This window comes from Catharus ustulatus, chromosome 1 (genome assembly GCF_009819885.2).
Source record: "Catharus ustulatus isolate bCatUst1 chromosome 1, bCatUst1.pri.v2, whole genome shotgun sequence".
Lineage (NCBI taxonomy): Eukaryota > Metazoa > Chordata > Aves > Passeriformes > Turdidae > Catharus > Catharus ustulatus.
The window spans coordinates 139,916,581-139,922,580 of record NC_046221.1 but is presented as its reverse complement, the minus strand read 5'-3'; positions in this window follow the sequence as shown (position 1 = coordinate 139,922,580).

Here is a 6,000-nt window from a genome sequence, read left to right as displayed (position 1 = left end):
AGGCATGGGACATTCTGCACCAAATAAGACCAAGCTGGGTTCCCTCTGCTCCCGGTTTGTCTTTCAGGCTGATTTCCTCAGTGACTGGAAAAAAAAATCTCGCAGAATCTCCACAATAACAATAGGAAATGCTTAAAAAACAGGCTGGAGCTTAAAACAACCTATCTGGTAGCTGCTTGCAGGAGAAGGACTGGGACATGGGAAACTGTGACAGGCTCTTGAGAGCTGGTGATTCATGTTCTGCAACCACAACCTGGCCACAAACTTCTGTGCCACCAGAGAGTGGGGCAGCAGCCAGTGGGCTTCAAATGGTCCAAGCAAACTGCTAGGGATGTGTTAGGAAGCTGAGCGAGAAACAATACAATAATTTTAAAATAAAAAAAGTAACTCAGAGAACAGAAAACTCTTGGATGGGACTCTTGGTCTGACCATGTTTTAAGGGGGAAAAGGGAGATGAAGAGAAGCGATTTGCAGGTGTGTGTGGTGTGAGCAGCGCAAAGGGGAGCTGCAGAGTTCCTCACCACCTGCAGCAGCCTGGCAGTGAGACCAGCAAGGGGGCTCACCCACACAGGCAGCTGGGTTCAGCTGGGTTCACTTCTCCCCACGGCTCTTCAGCTGGCACCGAGTACTTCCTGCAGGTTCTCAGAGGGGCTTGGAGATGGCCCAAATCTGTGCCCTGCCTGCACAATGCGCTGGCAGCCTGTTGTCTTAGCCAGGACTCAGCATTTCCATCTCCTTCCCTGCCGGCACAGCCAGGGGACAGCAGAGTGGAAGGAGCACGGGGTGCTGTTGGCTGCTTGGACTTGCTCTGTTTAGGTAACAGCAAACTCCTTCCTTCAGGGAAGGGAGTTGCACAAAAGGCTGTGTATTCCTGTCTGCTACAGTTTCTCACCACACAACCCTGCTTTCTGATAAGCCAAGTGATAAATGTCAGGGCTCTTGTTCACTCCCTGGCAGTGGGAATTAGTGGTACATTCTGGCTATAAAAAGTACTGGCTTTCGTGTGGACCCAGCAATAAGAACAAACATGAAAAGGGGATAGGCAGGAAAACTGAAGAGCAGAGATGAGTGCCAGGCAACTGGATATCAGGTAAAGCATGGAGGCAAAATCCATGTTCCCTTTCCAAGGGAACAAAATGCAGAAAATAAAACCTTTCACTTTGGTGCTCCAGCCCCAAACAGCCACCATTTGGCTACAGTGGCAGAAGGCTTCATCTATGAAGGTGGGGCAAACGTAATATTATACAGAAAAACAGGAAAGCCAAAGCTAATTAGCAGCAGAACTTCCTGTGGAGTGGTCTACTTTGGGACACTCATGCCTTCCTGGGGTTGATCCTTCTGGAGCAGAATGCAGGATGGTTTCCACTCTCAAAATGACAGAATTACTCAGAAAGTGAGAATGAAGAACCATGGGAAGCCAGCCCTGTTTTTCTGTTCCACATTCCTGTAGCCCAAGGGTAGCTGCGGGTTCTTCACAGAGTCACAGAATGGGTAAGGTTGGAAAGGACCACTGCAGATCATCTAGTTCTACCTCCCTGCACGAGCTGGGTCTCCAGAGCACATTACTCAAGGTTGTGTCCACGTAGCTTTTTGAATCATTCCAGAAGGAGATTCCATAGCTGCTCTGGGCAGCCTGGTTCAGTGCTTTGTCACCCTCACGGTAAAGAAGCTCTTCCTCATGCTCAGACAGAGCTTGCTGTGCACCAGTTTCTTCCTGCTGCCTCTTGTGCTATCACTTGGCACCACCAGGAACAGCCTGGCTGCATCTTCTTGACAGCCTCTCTTCAGATACAGACATGGATGAGGTCCCTCTCAGTCTTTCCTTCTCCAGGCTACACAGGTCCAGCTCCTTCAGCCCTTCCTCATAACCGACGTGCTCCAACCCCCTAATCAATTGGACTGGATGATCTCCAGAGGCCACTTCCAACCCTGACCAACCCTGAGATTCCATGAATCACCTCCGTTACCCTCTGCTGGACCCTCTCCAGTATTTGCTTGTCTTTCTACAGCTGGAAACCTCAGAACTGGACACACAACTCCAGGTGAGGAGAGGGGCTGAGCAGAGGGACAGGATCACCTCCCTAGACTTCCTGGCATCCTATCCTAATGCATTCCAGCATAAGTTTGGTGTTCTTGCCCACAAGGGCACTGCTGGCTCACAGAGAGCTGTGACACCAGGATCCCCAGTGCAAAGACTTCCTCCTGGATTTGGGAAATTTTTGGATAATAATCTGGCAGTATCTTGGCTGTGCCCTGGGGAAGAAATTGAAGCCGTTAAGTCTGAGCTGCCCAGCCAGCTCTTATGAAGATGGAGGGGGAATTGCTTTTATGCAAAACAGCTGAATTAATGACAACTTGTTTTTGAAGACCAGTAACCTGGCTGCAGTGGCACAATTGCAGGAAGCAGAGGCTCTTGTTAACCTCCTTTTCACTCCAGGGAAGCTATGATGCTGTCATATGAAGCTGGCTGCAGCACTAGGGAGCACAGGGACTGCTGAAAAACACCCAGCATGAACCCCACGGGGCAGTGATGCCAGAAAAGATATGGAGGAGTTAGAACTCCCCCATCCCTCCCAGCCCAGCTATGCTAGCTGGCGTCAGTGCCCTTGGGCTTTGTTCTTCGCCAGCATAAGATGGAAGATGATTTTGGATCACTGTGCTCACTGTTTGCTGCAGATCCCTTGAGAGTCTGCCAATGTGATGTACTGATACCTGCTTATTCATGCCCATGCAGCATGTACCACAGGCAGAGAGCACAAAAACATCAGCAGCAGAGCTGAAAGATGCAGCTGGATGAAACAGACTTGTTCTTACAGAGAAAATACCTGGAAAAAAACCCTAGCCAACTAGAAGAAACCAGTCTATATCCATGAGTAAGTCAGATCCTTGTGATGATCAAAGACCTGTTGTTTGACTTTGATTTCTACCTCTCCAAATCCAAGTGCACATTTGTGAAGACTTGAAGACTCACACTTGAGTTGAAGTACCTGAACATCCCTGCTCTCAGCACTGGGGCATCTGACTTGTTGAAAGCCCTCACACCTCACACACAATAGGCACAATCCAGGCTGAGAGCAGCAGAAGATGGCAGCAGTAGATTCCCATCAGGTGAGAATTTGCACTGGGATGCCCAGCCCTGTGCTGGCTGGACATCCCCTGTGGTGCTGCACGCCCAGTTCGGTGTCATGTTTGGCAAAAGTACAGGGTGCCTCTGTGCCACAAAGCACATCGCTCGTCTCAGTCTCTGGCACCCTGCAACAGCCAGAGGCATTTGCTACTTTTCTGAGCTCTGGATTTATTTTCAGTTTGCATTTCATGAAGGCAAGAGACTTGTATAATCCCAATGCCTGACTGCCTCTTTTCTTTTCCAGTATCCCTAGGAAACCTTGACCAAATTTGGCCAAGATACCTCAAATACAGTGGAGTTCTGGTAAATTTACCGAAAATTGGCAGCTGGGCATAGAAGAAAAAGATATCAGCAGCCCTGCCCATGGAAGGGAGGCTGAGCTCACCTGGTAAGAGCTTGGTCTGCTTCTCAGCACGTGGGCACAGCTGGAGTGGCCGTGCCCCACCTGCCTCTGGCCCAGCAGCAGCATCACTGGCAGTGAGATGTCATGGGCCAGGCAGGTCAGCAGAGCTGCATTTTGGGAGCCTGGTTTTATCCATTCTACTGCTCAACAGCTTGTTTCCTGATGCTTTCAAAAACTGGCAGCTTACAGTATACGAGTATATGAGTATTTTTCCTACATTTATGTATTTCTTTGGATTGCTTTTGCAATGACATTTTTAGTAACTGTTTCTATTTCATTTTCTTTTCATTTTGGGTTTCACTGTGCTTATTCTACTGTAGTTAAGAATCCCCAGCCTTTTAATGGTACATCTTTCACCTTAAGCAGTATTAAGATGAAACATTTAGCAATGTTTTGAGTATTGCTTGTCCATAGGCATTTGCCACATCCTCAGTGGATGACAGCTAACATCCTGTGCTTATTCAGAGGGTCCTGTCACTTGCACAGACAGAGCAAATACAGATCTGTGGGGAAGGCTGCATGTGAGTGCAGTAGGAACCAGGATGGAAGGGTTTGCCTCAGAGCAACTCAGGATGCTCCCCAGACTATGCAGGCCAAGCAGAGAGAGTATGAGAGATGTTTCTGAAGCTCTTGTTTTGAGTGAAGTCTGTAGTGCTGGCCTAGATGTAATTCCCTCCAAGCTCCCTTTCTTCCACCCCCTTTTGGACGCTTTGCTCTCCCCTTCTCCTCCCAGACATCAGCTCATTGTGGAGCAGAACTAGTGCTGCACTGTACAACACCCTTGGCACCCAGTCCTGGCCAAGGAGGAGCAAGGCTGATGTTGCAATGAACCACTCTAACTCACTTATCTGGGCCCAGTCACCAGTGTGGGGCTCTCTTACTGCATTCCCCAAACGCCCCAGCCTGGGGAAAGAAGCCCTCACCAGGCATTCATCATGAGGCTCTCCTTGAGCTTGCATGGGAACAACACACCATCGTAACTGAGGATTTGGGATTTCTCGCCAGAACACCCATAAGCAGGCCAGGTGCATGCAATGTATGGATAGACATTGAGGTATAGATGCTTAGAGCAGGATGAACATTTCTTAGAAGCAGAAAAGCACCAAAATGTTCAGATGCCTCTAAGCCACCCACAAGCAGGCAGCATGTGCTGCAGGCTCCAGCAGCCAGCACTTTTTCTCTGCTCCTGTGCAGGGATGGCTGAGACCCAAGCTGTCCCAGTTCAACACATGCTTCAGCTCCCCAGTCAAAGGCAGTGAATTGTCATCTTTCCTAGGAAGGGTGGGGAATTTGTATATTGTTACATCTTTTGCTAATTTTTGCTTTACCTGGTGTTTTGTTACCTGTCCCTTGGGCCTGCAGGTAACTGGACAGGTTTGACTCCCTTGCACCAGGGGAAGCGTAGTGACACTCTCAGCTGGGAGAACAGCCCCAGCTGCTGAGGGGCAAGGACCACCTCCAGATAGGTGCTCTAGCTTTGTGGTTATCTTGGTTGGCAGGAGAGCTCGTGCTCCACTTCCAGCCCAGTGCTCCTCTTCCTCTGCTCACTGACTTTCTTTCTTTTCAGACTCATACGAAGTCCAGGGGGAAAGGTGCAAACCTGGCAAGAGGGATGGAGGCAGTTCTTGGAGTCTAAATTGATGACCTTACATGACAAAAAACACTAAGTGTGTTTTATCTAACACAAATAATGTGGCAGCAGTAGGAGAGGAATTCAGAGAGACCCGGGTGCTTAGCCAGAGACCTATCATCTGTTTTTCACATCAGCTGGGCCCTGCTCTTCTGTGAGGACAAAGGGGATATGAGCCAAACATGTTGGACGTTTAATCCTGCCCTAGGCACCTCTTGCAGTTGTTAGTGAGATCGCCCTTGCTATGGACAGTTATTGAAATCCTCTTCCCATGCCCAGCCCCAGGACCTGAAACCACTCATGACATATCATCTCTCTCTTCAGTCCTTCCACCAGTACCCATCCTTTAAATCTGTCTCATTCCCTTCTGCTCTCCCCCTTTTTTAGGCAAAACGGGGTGACCAAAATTAGTGTTAATTATTTCTCCAGAACTGTGCTGCAAATGACATAATTCCACAGGAGGCCATAGGGACATTTAGCATTTTATCAACACAGTTTCCCTTAGTCTCTGGACCACACACCCTCCTGCTATCTTCTGTCAACTCTGACTCTGGGAGCAGATCTAAATCACTAAAACATCCCAAATTAACTCAGTGCAAAAAATAAAAACCAACCTTACAACCAACCAGCCCTTAAAAGGGAAATGGTCAGGACAGCATGAGCTGGAGAAAGGGAGAAAGCCCTGAGGACAAGGGGAAAAGGGAGCAGGAAAGGAGAACGGTCCTTCTCTCAGTGGCATCAAGTCCCTCGGTACATTCAGCAAATGATGGAACCACAAACAGTCAGTCAGTGCCCTCTAAAGGATGGCCAGGCAGGGCCACACTCCCAGTCTGCAAAAAC